This window comes from Triticum dicoccoides, chromosome 7B (assembly GCF_002162155.2).
Source record: "Triticum dicoccoides isolate Atlit2015 ecotype Zavitan chromosome 7B, WEW_v2.0, whole genome shotgun sequence".
Lineage (NCBI taxonomy): Eukaryota > Viridiplantae > Streptophyta > Magnoliopsida > Poales > Poaceae > Triticum > Triticum dicoccoides.
The window spans coordinates 501,035,451-501,052,873 of NC_041393.1; positions in this window are offsets into that span (position 1 = coordinate 501,035,451).

Here is a 17,423-nt window from a genome sequence, read left to right on the forward strand (position 1 = left end):
CGCGCTAACGCACGCAGTGCGCTTGGTTGACAGGCGCAATGCAGACATTCTGTTTTTCCATCAAATGGGATGCATCCACCCCCAGAGCCACACCCCTAAGATAGACACGGGGGCAACGGGGTGTGACGGACTCGCCTACGCATGCGGCGCCACGGCAAGCCGCGTCGCCGCCTGCTCCGGCTCGTTCCAGGCAGAGCCTCGCAGGGGGATGGGGAGGGGGGTCACGACCCCCTCCCCACCCCCTGTTCGGCCCCGCGCTAACGCACGCAGTGCGTACAGGAGCAATACGAATATATAGACAACTAAAAAAATTGGGGGGGGGGCAACCCCCAACCCCATCTACCTTACCGTACAAACAAGAAAAAACAAACTGCAAAACGAAAGTTTAGGTAAAAGCAGTGCGTTTTGTTTCGCAAAAAAAGCAGTGCGGTATCATAAAGCAATGCAGTTTTGGCATGCACACAGGTGCAGTGCTGAACTTGTAGACAAAAAAATGTAGTGCTTTTTGTTAAACAAAGAAGTTCGGCATCAAATGCGATGCAGTTTATTGAACACATGCCATACATATAAGCGTGACAAATGCCAGCTCACACAGAACGTCGTCGTCAACAAAAAATAAAAATATACACTTATATATACTGTATGAGTTATTTATATAAAATACACATACACACACAAATTCGTCCACATATACTGCTGCAAAAAAGAACAAAAAAAAACACAGCAACAGAAAAAAAGTCTTTTTCGTACATAATCTACCTTAGTCAGCACACACACACACACATAACATCAAACCCCTAGTTCTTGTCCACGCACAGGATTTTGCCCCACCCCCCAGTAGAAAAGATGTGCCCAAATGACTATTACTGTGTCTGCGGCTGCGTCTGCGATTGCGTCATGGAAGTGAGCCCGAGGTCCGCAATCAGATCACGTAGCTCGAGCGACATGTCTTCATAACACAACATGCTCTCAGGATTGAACAACAGCTCGAACATGTACTCCGCCTTCCAATCTTCAACAGCAGGCTGAAAAAAGAAAAATACAAAAAATGCAGACCAGTGATTAAAAAAAAGGTTGTCATAAAGAACAAACAAGTGAAAAATTAAAATAATAAAAAGGTAACAAGAAAAAGAAGAAAACAGAGAAGGTGTTACGTCAGATTTCAAAATTTTCTCAACTAGACGTTGGCCGTCATACAACTGCGTCATCCTCAGAACATAGATTCCGCACTCGTTTACTCCCTGCGCTGGCACAACCGCGTAATAGGGCTTCTCTGCCAATTTAACCCAATCAGTCTGGTTCTTCGATTTATACATTTTTTGGCCATAAACCGCCTTCAGCAGCTGAGTCATCCTCCTTATCTGGCAAAAAAAGAAAGCACAAGGTAAAAATAACACATCATCATGGATCAAAGTTACTATTAAGACAAACCAAAAAATATAAAAAGTTGTTCTCAAACGTCTAGACAATCCCTCTTTTAAGTGCACACAAGGTAATTCCCATTACACTTTTTTTACACATATTACTGGGGGTGTGAGAAAAATGAAGTTCTGTCTCGCATATGTTGCAGTGCACTACATAAACAATTGTGGTTCTATGTATGCTAAAATTTGCATGTGCAGTTTATGAAAAAAATGCAGTAGGAGAAACACAAAAAAAGCTTTACGCTTCGCAAGAAAAAATAACATACCACTTCAGTGGAATCTGCGTGGTAGTCAGTCCTGCGCCACCTTGTCGTGACATCAGGATGGCCAGTGTACTTCCTACTGTCATGGATATCAAGCGTCTGGCGATGCTGGTTCATCGTGTATAAGGAATAATGACCATCCTTGGATCACGGCATCATAATCTGTTCGCATCAAAAAAACAAAAATGAAATGAAAAGTTCTTTCAGACACGTAGCACCAGGACCACTGTTCCAAAAATAACTATAAAAAATGCAACAAACCAGGAAAAAATAAATGACAAAAAACAATGAACTTACCAGTTTTGCATCCAACAGGTTTGTGTCATCGCTCACAAAAATCTTGAACTGCTTAACTGCATCTTCTAAAACAAACGAGCTATGCACAACTGGCAACACATGATTTCCGTCGCTCTCTCTCGCCACAAAGGTTTCCATTTGAAGAACGTACTGCACAAAAAAAGAACAAAAAAGGACATGAAAAAAAGAATAAACAATGCAACCAGGCATGGACATGAAAAAGCCAGTGCAATAGGAAAGAATGACAGCAAACATTTATCATGATAAATAAAGGTGAAAGTAGCACACGTTCACCGGATTGATAAGGTAAACCCAATTCAGGGTCTTGCTTCCACTACTTGATGACAAAATCCATGAGATACGAATCCATTAAAGATCCTCTGTCAAACGTATCATAGATATAGTGGAGATTGTAAGTATCGACATCACCAAAAGGACTTTTCACCATAAAGAACGCGTTCCTGCAGTAAACATACACAAATGGGATCAATACAAATAGAATTAAAATCAAAACACACAAAACGATGAAGGGCACACACATCACATAAAACTTACTCATAGTATTTGGTTACAAAATCTTTGTTGAGAATAAGATCCTTTATTTTAATTGCCTCAGCAATATATTTGAACCTCGGAGGCTTCAATTTCTCTATAGAGCATCTCAACTTAAAAACCCTCTCACCTGCCCTCTTGTTCGAAAATACTTCAACCTCATCAAAGGAGGACGATTAATTCCTGTACTCCTAGTCCTAGTGACACGTGCACACGGCGTAACAAAATCATCATCATCAACATCATATACATCGTGTGTGGAGCTAGGTCGAGAGACACTTCCATCATCAAGTCCAGACGCCACATTTGTGTTCAAACCATCTCCAGCCAAAGAACCAAAATTATCTAGAGAGATTTCAATGACACAATCCTCCATAACCACCTCGGAACCCTGGGACTCAAACAGTGACGTACAACCTTCATGAAGCCCCCCATCAAAACCTAAAAACGTGCAGAAAAAACATGGAAGCACTCAGCACAAAACATAGAAACCAAAAAACATGTATACAGAAAAATAGAATGCAGTCTACTTCTTATACAACAATGCAGCCCACTTGTCTACATCAATGCAGCCCACTTGTATACAGCAATGCAACCCACTTGTATACAACAATGCAGTCTACTTGTATACAATAATGCAGCCCACTTGTCTACAGTAATGTAGTCCACTTGTCTACATCAATGCAGTCTACTTGTATACATCAATGCAGCCCACTTGTCTACACCAATGCAGTCCGCTTGTTTATAGCATTGCAGCACGCTAGTATACATCAATGCAGCCCACACTCCTCTACAACAATGCAGCCCACATATAAAGAACAATGCAGCTCACTTGACAATAAAGAAGCAAAACCAAGCAGTAGACAAATAAATAAATAAAGGGAGGATAAAGAAGTTCAATAAAACAACCTTTATCTGTGAAAATTAGAAGTGATGTTAAATCAAGGCAACACTTCCACGATGTTAGCCAGCTATAGAGCATGGCCTTTCTGATGTAGCCAATGTGTTCCACCCCAAACTTAGCAACTCGAACACCATCCCAGGTCTGCAAGAATTGAAACATATTGAACCCACAATCATGCCTGCAATAAAAAGAATAAAAAACATCAGTTTTGCAAAAATGAAGTGAAAAAAAACTTGAGCAGTATGCTAGAGAAGGGTTGTACATAACGCACCCATTTGGCTGCATTGGGACAATGAAATGTTTCAACACAAATCCATCAAGTCTAGGAGGATTTAGCGGCTCATCAGAGCTTGAGCTTCCTTCTTTCCATGCACGCTTGATATTTTTAACCATCCTCCTAAAAACCCTGACCGCATCAGGGCTGCCAGGTTTGTTGAGCGAGTCAAGAAATTCAAACCGCCTTTCTTTCACATTTAACGCAACTACACAATAATGACCAACACCATCCCTCGTATCTGGCGGATCAAAAGTTGCAAAAAGGACCTGTTGGAAGCACAAATAAATAAATAAAATTATTATGAGAAAAAAACAGAACACTATAAAAAACAAACAGACAAAATATAGTTTTCAACACATAAAAATGTCTCTCACCATATCCTTCTTATCAACACGCTCCCCGGCTTTTGAGGAGAACATCATTTTAACACTCCTGCCTACAGTACCACCATTCCAAATATTTGTCTGCACAGACAAAACCAAAAATCAAATAGTGCTCAAGCAAACAGGTCATCGCACGAAATAAGAAAAGAAAATCAAAAAATAAAACAAAAATTTATGCATTCTTACACAAATATGGTACGGGACAACCATTGTCGGAGATGCCTTAAACTTATCTACCAGCAAAGAAGCCCTAAGATCTACAAGCCTTGTAGTGAGCATCCCTTTATCCCAAAAGGATTGATCAACTTCGCCAATGCTAATATCACCCATCTCAGTTTTAAAAGCAATCATGTCCCTGAATTTTTCATGAAAAACTGAAACGTAAGATACTAAAAAAAATAACAACAAAGAAAAAGGGGTAAATACCAAAATTAGATAATACATATGAACAAAATAATTTCTAAAAAACCATACTTCTTCTTGTCCTTCCGAGCCCTCGTAACATCAGCGTACAACTCATTGTATCTTTTCAGAAGAGCTGGATCAATCCTCGACGGTGTCACAACAGGAAGTTTATCATCTGTAATGAAAAAGACGAAGTTCACTTATCCAAATAATGGAGTTTAAATATTAAGATAAGGAAATTCTGCTAGCTATTTGGAAAATCATAGACAAAAGATCAAGTTTCACTTATCATTAAACATCTAATACAGATACCATAGTAAATGAACAACATGAATGAGAAAAACTTCAAACTGCACTGTTAAAAAAAAAACTCTTGCCTTCAGTCTCAGAGTCTTCAGGCTGCTGTTCTTCAAAGCTGAGCAAAATATTTTCTTGCATAGGTTGCGACGAATCCACCACAACCTCACTGGACCGCCCTTCTGCAGCAACATCAGCATTCTCTGGATTTACAACAGTCTGGTCAATAACAACGTCCTTAGATACTTCAGCTACATGAGGCTCCACTCTTGATACTTCCGGAACATTATTGGACACCAGACAGACAGGGGAAGCAACAACACTAGCAGCAGGGGCAACATTCTCTAGTGGCTTTTCAATGCCAACATCAGAATCTTCATGCCGACTGCTGGGAACATCATTATGGGATCCTTGAGCTACAGAAGGATATGCACAGTCAATGGAAACCGATGCAGAAGCATCGACACTGCCACGACCATCAACAACACAATTGCCCTGATTCACATCAGCGTGAACTTCCACATTTTCTTCTCCAACCTGTGGAAAGTTTAAAAACACTCAGTAACACAAAAATGAGCATGGGGGATAATTAACACAACAACACACAACACACTTATGTCAAAGACTGCTGACAACATACACAGAACAACTACAGTCCACATATGCAAAACAACTGCAACACACGTGTGTCAAACACAACTACAACTGCAACCCACATATACGTAAAAAAAGAACTGCAGTTCCCTTTGTCAAACGCTGCAGTTCAGTTATGTTGAATACTGCAGTTCACTTATGTCAAACAATGAAGCTCACACATGTAAAACTATTGCAGCTAACATATGTAAATGAAAAATTAGAGTACAACCCACTAACAAAACAAGTAATACAACTATACCTTATCAGCTACAACATCCACAGGGGACGATGCATCAGCCAAGACCTCATCCTTCCCAGAGCCATCGTAGGTCTCCTTGTGCACATCACAAGTAGCAACACCAGTCTACGGACATAGAACAAACCAAAAACGAGAAATAAGATGGTACCGACCAAAAAAGAAAAAAACTTCAACTATGCACAAGCAGTACACATTTCACAACAGTGAAGCACACAATAAAAAAACAATAAAACTGGGAAGCAAACCAATGCAAGTTCAAAGAAAAAGGGACGCATCAAAGAACAGACATGGGAGGAGTATTTGTACCTGACCAACTCCATCGTCTCTAGTTCCATCGACACCAGAAGATTCCACTCCAGCCTATAACAAAAAATAAAAAAAATAGTGAGGAGCAGTCAACATAATACACAAAGAAAGAGGTTCAAAGCCGCAAAAAACCTAGACATACATTGTCAGTGCCAACACCAGCGTCCTGACAGGTCATTTCGTCCAAAATAGGCTCAACATCCTTCTCATACCGACCACATTTTTCTTCCTGTGAATGTCTCAATTGAGCATACGAAGACCGAACATTAGTCACTGCAATCTTCAGGCTTTCAATCATGCCACAATCGAAATTGTGAGCAGCAACAATATCTTCTTCTCGTGGGCCATGGCCAACAGGGAAAAAACCAGCAACTGTCCTCAACCTGTCACCAGCGGTTGGCAAATCATCAGTGAGCTTCAAAACCTTCAGAAGAAGCTCATCAATCTCCTCGTGTTTTTTGCCGCAAACAAATGCCTGTTTATAAGAGCTTGTATTATCAAACATCTGTCGAGGCATGAAACCACGAGTATGCGGCACCTCAACATCACAGGCAGGAAGCTGGCTACAGATAGGCTCATAAAACCTATCATGAGTGCTAGGCCCCGCATCAGAGCTATCGTGTACAACTGCAACAGGGGACGATTGTACACAATATCACCTGACACCTTCCACTGCAAAAAAAGACAACAAGCAAAGAGAAGTACACATGTGAGTACTAGAAAAGTTCACATTTATAATGGTTGCACATTTTTAAAAAAAAATATGATATTAAAAAATCAGATGCACTAACCGGCAGCTTCCCAAATTTGTAACTTTCCAAGTAAATCTTTCCCTTCACAAGCACATCCTCATTGTACAACTTTATCAGGTCCTTGGTCGTCAGGTATGACGCGCGTGGCGTCAACGTGTGCATGACTGAAAATTTGCGAAGCTTCAAGCAGTCAAGATACATAATCAGGGGGACAATGGCACAACCCTCTGCACAATTCTGCTTGCTGCCTTCTGTTTGCCACCTAACCACAGCTGCCTGCAACTCATTAACAACAAGCTGGCAAAAGTCCATCTGAGCCATAGCAGCATAATCCATGTTCTCTACCATCGCAGCAACTCTACCCAAACGAACTGCAGGCCCCGGGCACAGCAAATTCTGGTAAAGTATCAGGAAGAACACCTTCACAGAAAGGTCAATAGTCATGTAATCATCTTCCTCCACCAACACCTTCAACTTCTCAAGCAAGTCTTTGACACCTATACTTTTTGAACGATCAAAGCCAAGCTCATCCTTGAGGGCAGTCAACGATTCATCATGACCGCTGGAAGCAGGCATGGGTGCAGTGTGACGTCCCATAGGTAAATCAAAAATGTGATGAACTGCATCAAGATTGATTTGAAGAACCCTGCCATTCCCAAAGTCCATTACCATGGTGGCAGGGTCAATGACTCCCATCAGATAGCACATAAGAATGCGCGACACATTTGTCTTTACTGTTAGATCAAAGACAACACCAAATCTAGCATCCCTAATGCGGCTACAATGCGCCTCTTTCAACAAAGAAGCAGCCTTGCAAATAGTGGGGAGAGACAACCGCACGGTCTTGTTAAATTGAGAATCATCTCCCTCAGCATCATCTTCAGTTGCATTGCTCTTACTAGACTTCTTCCTCTGTGTAAAGGGAGATGCAGTCCACATTAGAAGACTAGCAATAAAAAAAGAGACATACAAAATACAGAAAGAATAACAATGAAGGAAACAAATGCAGTGCACGTCAACAAACCTTTGGAGCAGCATCCATCTCCTCGCCAGAGTCACCACCAACATCTTCGTCGACATCATCACGGTAACGCTTGGGTAGACTCTTAGATGAACCACAGTCTTTGTGTCTACAAGGACGAACACCCTTCACAAAATCAGCAAGGACAAAGTCGTCGTCATCAGAGTTGGGACCTTTAGTGACATGTAGTCGCTTGCGCCGAGGATCATTATTTCCACCAGCTTCAGCAGTTCTCTTGCCAAGATTCTTCTTCATTCCAGCAACACGTGGACTCTGCCGAGGTGTACCACCTTCCTCAGCAACAGTACTCAACCTCTTCTTTTGCAAAGAAGGCTGCTTCGCCTTGCCAAATTTGCCACCCTTGCCACCATCTGCAGATCTCCTCTGCTTCTCCTTCTCCTCACACTCTTTTGACTCAGTTTCAAATCTCAACTTCTTCTTGCTTTGCTTCAACTCATATTGACGAAGCTGTTCCGAGACCATCCAATCCTGTATAACTTCCCTGTACCATCAACAGACTGTGATTGTGTTTCAGACAAGACATGACATCTCTGATCAAAGCTCACACCAACATTATCCTCTGCAAAATAATGGTCAATCAATTGAGTAACCTCCTCAAACCCAGGCGCCCCAGCATGGAAAACAGACACTGCGTCAAAATGAAGTTTGACTATGCTCGTTAAAAAGTGTACAAATAGAACAAATGCAGTACAATTAGACATATAAATGCAATGCTCCAACCATGAACTCAAAATAAAAAATAATGCATTGTACAAAAAACTTGAATGAAACAACAATGCAGTTCACACATACGTATAGTGGAGTTCACATATACAAATAAATGCAGTGCTGCATACACTAAATTCACGGTTGTTCGCAACAAAATGTTAGACTAGATAAAACAAGGCAACACCAACTTGTACAAAACATCAAGCAACTAGCATACACAAAAAATAAACAAATCAATCACATACCAGAAGGAAGGGCCACACTTATGGGAGAAGATTCAATCGGCGAATTCACTTGATGTCCTCCCTCGACACCATGATCCTTACCACCAGGACAAGAAGAGTCAATTGGTGTATCATTATGAGCACTGCAATCACCTACTGGATTCGAAAAAAACCAGAAAACAGAAATTACAAAACATCACATGACAAAAATAATGCAAACGAACGCTGACAACTAGGATGAATTAGGAAACTAGATAAAAATCAAAAAAAATAGACAAAGCCTAAAATAAGCACTCCACATACCCTGAACTCCTTCTCCCACTCTGCTCGGCGAAGACATGGCGTTTCCCTGCAGCACAAGGACAAAGTGACAGACATAAGCAACAAAATCGGCAAAAATCTTACGAAACCCTAGATCCACATTGCTACACACGACTATCGACTTAAAAACGAGATGAAATCGACTGCCTACGGAAAAATTACACAAGCAAAAAGAGCGACAGCAAATACTAGAAGCACAAAACAAGACAAGGGGACGATCAAGACCGAGGACAAGCAGAACGTACCACAAAAAAGGGTGCGGCGACGGCGGCGGGAAGGGGGAGAGGGGGCGGCGAAGGGAACAGACAGGAAAGGGCTGCGGGAGAGCAGCGGCAAGGGCTCACGGAGCGGACAGCGACGCGAAATGCAGGAATAAGGACCTCTTGTGAGCGGCGGTTCCCCAGGCGACGGTGGTTGCTGCACGCGACGACGGTTTTGCTCGAGGGAGAGATGCCTCGGGAGAAACTGCAAGAGAGGAGAGGGGATTGTTCTCGGTCTCTCTCTCCCTGAAACCGGAGCGGTGGAATAGCCTGGAAGGGATACGTGGGAGGCCCGCGTGTCGCAAAAAGAGTCACAAAAAACGGGTCGGCCCAAAAACGGCCCGGACAACACCGCGCCACATCAAAACGCACATACTACTAAAAAAATGAAGTACACAGCACTAGAAAAATGCAGTGCATTTTGTTACGCGATGTAGTACGGTAATGCATCCAGTCCCGCATTACGTAGATGAACATATACACAGCATAGAACACAGTGATGAAGAAAAACGTGAACACGGAAATAAGAAATGCACTGCGGAAGTACACTAACATGCAGTACAGAAGCATAAACAATGCAGTACAATTTTAATTTGCTAAGCACTGCAGTCCCATACATTGGAAAACAAAAATTACAAAAAAGCAAAAACACGGAAACAAAAAAGAGAACTATACATGTAGCACGGAATGTGTTCACATGCAGTACATAACCGTGATCAATGCAGTGCACGGGTGATTTACGAAAAAGCAGTGCATGCCCCGACATTGAAAAAAATACAAAGAAAAAAATTGACCACCCAAATGATACGCAGGCAAAAAACAAATGCAGTACGCAGCACTGGAAAAAAGTGGGGGGGCGCACCCCCCCTTCCCTTACCCCTCCCGTACCAGGGACTGCAGTAAGTACATGAAAAAACAAAATGCAGTACATGGCGGTAGAAGTATGCAGTGCATTCCGTTACGCAATGCAGTTCGCCGTAGCAATGCAGTGTAAAATACGTGGCGATAGAAAAATGCAGTGCGTTACGTTACGCGATGCAGTGCGGTATGGCAATCCAGTTCCGGATTACCTACATAGTGCAGTTCTGTATTGTAGAAGATGTAGTGCTGAAGTATAAGCAATACAGTTATGTTGTCACGTAGTATACATATATAAAATATGATAACATGCCCGTTCGCACAGAAAAGTGGTGGTTAAAAAAAATTGACTGATCAAAAATAAAATAAAACCACCTTAAAAAAACCACGTTCGCATACAACCACCCAATCGGAGCAGTTCCATCGCCACAAGCCCACGATCGCAGATGCCAAACCAACCGATGATCTGCACAACCGCATCGTTAGCGTGATCGTGCAGTTCATCCGACGCGGCCATCCCACCCCGCGCCCTCCCCTTAAATTCAGACCACAGATGCAAAGGCCTTCTCATCCACAACAACATAAGTATCCATTGCGCTCCCACCAAATCGCCCCATATCAACCCAAAAGCACCAAGCCCTGCTACCGGCGATAACGTTCACCGATGAGTACAAGGGCGACAAGGCCGTGGAGGCGCACGACAACACCAAGTTGCACGTCATCCACACCAACGACAAGAAGCAGATGGCGATCTCCCTCGCGCACTACGAGCGCCACCTCAGCCTCCAGCGCCACAAGATCGTCGACATTGATCTCGAGTACGACAACGAGCCTGAAGCGACGTAGAAACCCGCCCTCTGCCAGCTCTCCATCGGCAAGAATCACCCGATGCTGCTCTTCCAAATGAGCGCCTTTGAAAGGTGCACCATCTTCGACAACTTCCTCGCCGACCCCAGGTACACCTTTGCAGGCTTCTCCATCGACGGCGACAAAACCAGGCTGGAGCGCGTCAAACTGGAGGTCGCCAACTTCATTGACATCCAGAAGGAATGGAGGGTGCCCGAGGCAACCAAGCCGTTGGACTCCCTTGGAGACGTCTCCGACATGCTCATCGACGACTACTATAACAACATGAAGAAGAATATCATCGACGACAAGCACAAGCGCTGGGCCACCCTGCCTCTATCCATGAGGCACATCGAGTACGTGGCAAAGGACGCCTACACAGCTTACGAGATATGGAACCACATCACCCTCACCCAGGACGACCTTCGCCGTGCAAAGATGGAGAAGGAGGAGGCCCCGAAGAAGCGCGCCAGGAGCAGCTGGGGATGGGACGAGCCTAACTGGTGAAGAAGAAGATGGTGTGCTGAACCAACAATGCCAACAATGTCAGCGTTCTCTTAGAATTATCATCAAATTTGCTTTATGTTGTTTGCTTATGTATCGTTAGTTTGCTTGTGTGCTGAACCTAGTTTGCTTGCCATGCAGAATCGCTTGTAATGATAAACTTTGATTACATTAGTTTGCTTTCTGTTAAACCTAGTTTGCTGGTGATGAAGTTGTCATACAGAATACCTGTGATAATTTGTTTTCTGTTGTCTGCTAATGTATCATTAGATTCGAGCAGTGCACAAAACGAAAAATAAGTTGCAGTGTGCAAACAGGACGAATGCAGTGCAAATTGTGTACGAATGCAGCACAGATTGTGTCAAATGAGGTTTTAACATAACCAACAAAGCAGTGCACGAACCTAAATTTGAAAAAAGAATACATAAGAGCAAAAAACACAAAAATAAAAACGCAAACACGTAAATAATCAATGCAGTGCAGAAATATATGAACGTGCAGTACAGAACCATAATCAATGCATTACGCGTATGATTTGCTAAGCAATGCACTCCCATACATTCGGAAAAAAGATTACATAATACCAAAAACACGGAAACAAAAACATGAGAAATGTACGTGCAGTACGGAATGCGTGCACATGCAGTACAGAACCCTGATCAATGCAGTGCACGCCCAGACATTGAAAAAACACCTAAGACAGAAAAATACAAATAAAAACAAATTGACCACCCAGGTGCTACCAGCCCCAGCCAGTCTCGTAATAGATCTGCGCCCACAGAAGGCGAGTCGTTCTGAGTCACAATGCATGGGGCCGGCCACACATGGGCCCACAGGTCAGGGAGCATAGAGCTGCAAGCGCCGTGCATAAGCGCCCAAATACGTAACAAGAGGAGTTCGATACAGCGGCCTTGCCAGCGCTTATAAACATGTCGGGCGCGCCTTCCGCGGGAGAGGTGGGACTAAAAATTAGTCCACACACACCGCACCGGGAACCAGACATGCTCACAGGCAGACTTGGGCCCAATTGCATCTTCACTACCCAAACACAGGGCCAACAAAAAAAAAGAGGCCACTGATTTTTTTAAAAAAAATCCTACATACCATACACAAACACAGGCCCAACCACGCTTCACAGTTCGTCGTGATATGACAATGCAGTTTGCTATTTTCAAGTAAGCAGTCCTGTTGCTTCTTAAATGCATTCGTGTACACTGAATCAGAACCAATCCACCACCTAACACCAACCATACCATTTATTACTCCAATTTCTCAATTGGTTGCATAAAAACTTATCCATTCGTGCTACAGACTAACACAACTCCTCCCCCCGTTCCTCATTTTCTTCAAATCGTAGATCTAGGGTTCATCCCATCCACAACTCTTCTCTGGAATTCCACTAAACCCGCCATGGACTGTAAGTGCGGGTGCTTGGCAAGGATGGGGCCGGTAGCGGACACATGCGTGTACGCAGAAGGTCTAGAGCCCACACACACAGAGTGGCGAAGCATGCTCGGGTGCCTGATGATACCCAACAGGGGGTTTCATGCGCCATTTCTTCATTGCCTCACAATCGCAGATCTCCAGGAAAGTTGGGTATGTTTTTCCCCTCACAATTTTGGACACAATCTAGGCTGCAAATACACATATGAATATATAGTTCAATCAATTTGTTCAGTAGTATCAGCAAAAATACAAAACATAATTTGTATTGTTGTTCAAATTTGTTAGCTATTAAGACTAGATGCTTCCACTTATCTTTCTTCAGTACCACACCAGGTATCGACACTAGTTAGATCAGATTCCCAACACACGAACAAAAAAAGGGTGAGTAGATAAGCATTGCAGTTATCTTAACATGCTGGAGAAGTACACTATTACTGACATTGCAGTGCAAGCATGTTGCAGTATAATATACATCCTAGTAAAACTAGGGGTCAATTACCTATATAAGTTTGTTCATACATTGGAACTACTTTAGAAAATAGTAGTCATATATATGTAACTATTTAAGTCAACATAAACAGATCATACTAAGTATAAAAGAAAAACATTTGCTATTTACTTATAAAATTCTTTTTCCACCGATTCCAATATGCAGAAACTGCCATCCATAATAAAATTTCATGCTCCAAGTTCAGGGAAGGTTACTTTGGAAACAGAACACAAGAATGGATATGCAGACATGCAAGCTGACTACCACATCGACTCTGAAGACTGCATCAACATAACTACTGGTTGGAAACATTTTGTCTCCCAGAATGGCTTTGAGGTCGGAGAAGTGGCCATGGTGTTTTTCTACAAAGAAGAAGACTCCATCAAGTTTACAATATTTGCACTCTAGGCTGTCTAATATGAAGCAACCAATATTTCTAATGCTTTGGTTATGCTCTATGCTTTTAGAACTATGTCCATCAGACAATTTGAATGATACCTATTTGATGTATGCAACCTCAACTGCCTCATTTTATCATCCTTTTTAGACAAAGTTGCTGTTGGCAGTAATGTAGTTCTCTCAAGCACATAGTGTGGTACTACTAATAAAAAAAGCAATGGTAGAAACTTTGTAGTTAACATATCATGTTCAAGAACAATTCTCATAGTATGTAGTTCAAAAAAATTCTTATAATTTTTATTCAGCTAACAAAAGCGTATAATAGACCATCCATACTAATAGCAGAATTCAACATTAACAACACTGCTAATGCAGTACGGAAATGCATATTATGCAGTCATCTAGAACACAAAATGCAGTCTAAGAAAAGGTGAAATCTCATAAGCAGCCATAACCACTGTAATGCAGCTACAACGAAGTACACTACAAAAGAAAATGCAGTGCACTACAACGTATGCCACGACCACAAAAAATAAAATTAAACCAGTAAAACTGCGAACATGTGATAGACTAATAGAGGTGCCAATTTCACTCGCAATTCCATAACTAGCCTAAAAATTGTACATCCACTAAACTATAGAAAAATACCACCGAAAAATTTACACGAAAGACACGGCAACGGGATGAACAACGTCAAATTTCATTTCAAGAATGCGATTCAGAAAATGACAATTATACCGTCAATACAATGAATTCAAACCTATAGCAACAGTAATTACAATATCAAACACGCATGGACGAGAAAAATCAAAAAATCGACAAGAATAGAGGAGCGGACGAAGCTCACCCGCCGCGACAATCAAAATAACAAAGAATTGAAAACTAACTCTTAAAAATTAACAAATTATAGAGTGAACGGACCGATTAAAACGAACGCAACCAAAGAATTCCTACTAAAAAATAACATCCGGCCACAAAAAATCGCATCTGACGCGAACGCGAATGAATAGAGAGAAGCTCGTCCGCCAAATCCCTCGATTTGCAAGCACTTTAGTAGATTTTCCTATAAATTAGAAAGAATAAAGCTAAAATGAAATGCAGACACAAACTGAATCATCCCGCAACACCCGATTCCACATAGAAAATGCGGGCGGAACACCAGAAATGAAGCAGTTCTGCCGTGAAAGCACTGCAGTGCACTTGCGTTCAGCGTGCAGCGCGGAAGTGTTATCAGAATAGTTATTCTGCTAATATTAGCAGAATAGACCGTCTGTATATATGTATGTATGTATGTATGTATGTATGACATGAAGAAAGCAGTAGCAATAAAACTGAACGATCATTATGCTATCCATCACATCATTCCACTAATGGTGTGATCCCGTTCTTCAAATGACAACACATGTCCATGGCTAGGAAACTTAACCATCTTTGATCAACGAGCTAGTCAAGTAGAGGCATACTAGGGACACAATGTTTTGTCTATGTATTCATACATGTATCAAGTTTCCGGTTCTAGCATGAATAATAAACATTTATCATGAATAAGGAAATATAAAATAACAACTTTATTATTTCCTCTAGGGCATATTTCCTTCAGTCTCCCACTTGCACTAGAGTCAATAATCTAGTTCACATCGCCATGTGATTTAACACCAATAGTTCACATATGTATGTGATTAACACCCATAGTTCACATCACCATGTGACCAACACCCAAAGGGTTTACTAGAGTCAATAATCTAGTTCACATCGCTATGTGATTAACACCCAAAGAGTACTAAGGCGTGATCATGTTTTGCTCGTGAGAGAAGTTTAGTCAACGGGACTGCTCTACTCAGAGTCGTATGTATTTTGCAATTTTTTTATGTCTACAATGCTCTGCATGGAGCTACTCTAGCTAATTGCTCTCGCTTCAATATGTATCCAGATTGAGACTCAAAGTCATCTGGATCGGTGTAAAGCTTGCATCGACATAACTCTTTACGACGAACTCTTTATCACCTCCATAACCGAGAAATACTTCCTTATTCCTCTTAGGAAACTAAGGATAACTTTGACCGCTATCCAGTGATCCACTCTTGGATCACTATCGTACCCCTTTGCCAAACTCATAGCAAGGCACACAGCTGGTCTGGTAAATAGCATGGCATAGTTTATAGAACCTATGACTGAGGCATAGGGAATGACTTTCATTCTCTTTCTATCTTCTGCCGCAGTCGGGCTTTGAGTCTTACTCAACTTTACACCTTGTAATACAAGCAATAAATCTTTCTTTGACTGATCCATTTTGAACTCTTTCAAAATCTTGTCAAGGTATGTATTCATTGAAAAATCTTATCAAGCGTCTTGATCTATCTCTATAGATCTTGATGCCCAATATGTAAGCAGCTTCACCGAGGTCTTTCTTTGAAAAAACTCCTTTCAAACTCTCCTTTATGCTTTCCAGAAAATTCTACATCATTTTCGATCAACAATATGTCATTCATATATACTTATTAGAAAGGCTGTAGTGCTCCCACTCACTTTCTTGTAAATACAGGCTTCACCGCAAGTCTGTATAAAACTATGTGCTTTGATCAACTTATCAAAGTGTATATTCCAACTCCGAGATGCTTGCACCAGTCCATAGATAGATCGCTGGAGCTTGCATACCTTGTTAGCACCTTTAGGATCGACAAAAACCTTCTGGTTGCATCATATACAACTCTTCTTAGAGATATCCATTTAAGGAATGCAGTTCTGAAATCCATTTGCCAGATTTCATAAAATATGGCAATTGCTAACATGATTCAGACAGACTTAAACATCGCTACGGGTGAGAAAGTCTCATCGTAGTCAACTCCTTGAACTTGTCAAAAACCTTTTGCGACAAGTCGAGCTTTATAGATAGTAACATTACCATCAACGTCAGTCTTCTTCTTGAAGATCCATTTATTCTCTATGGGTTTCCAATCGTTGGGCAAATCCACCAAAGTCCACACTTTGTTCTCATACATGGATCCTATCTCAGATTTCATGGCCTCAAGCCATTTATCAGAATCTGGGCTCATCATAGCTTCTTCATAGTTCGTAGGTTCGTCATGGTCAAGTAACATAACTTCCAGAATAGGATTGTCGTACGACTCTGGTGTGGATCATGCTCCGTTTGACCTACGAGGTTCTATAGCAACTTGATCTAAAGTTTCATGATCTTTATCATTAGCTTCCTCTCCAGTTGGTGTAGGCATCACGGGAACAGATTTCTTGGATGAGCTAGTTTCCAAATTGAGAGAAGGTACAACTACCTCATCAAGTTCTACTTTCCTTCCACTCACTTCTTTCGAGAGAAACCCCTTCTCTAGAAAGGTTCCGTTCTTAGCAACAAAAATCTTGCCTTCAGACTTGTGGTAGAAGGTGTACCCAATTGTTTCCTTAGAGTATCCTATGAAGACACACTTCTCTGATTTGGGTTCGAGCTTATCAGGCTGAAGCCTTTTGACATAAGCATCGCATCCCCAAACTTTAAGAACAACAGCTTAGGTTTGTTGCCAAACCACAGTTCATACCGTGTCATCTCAACGGATTTTG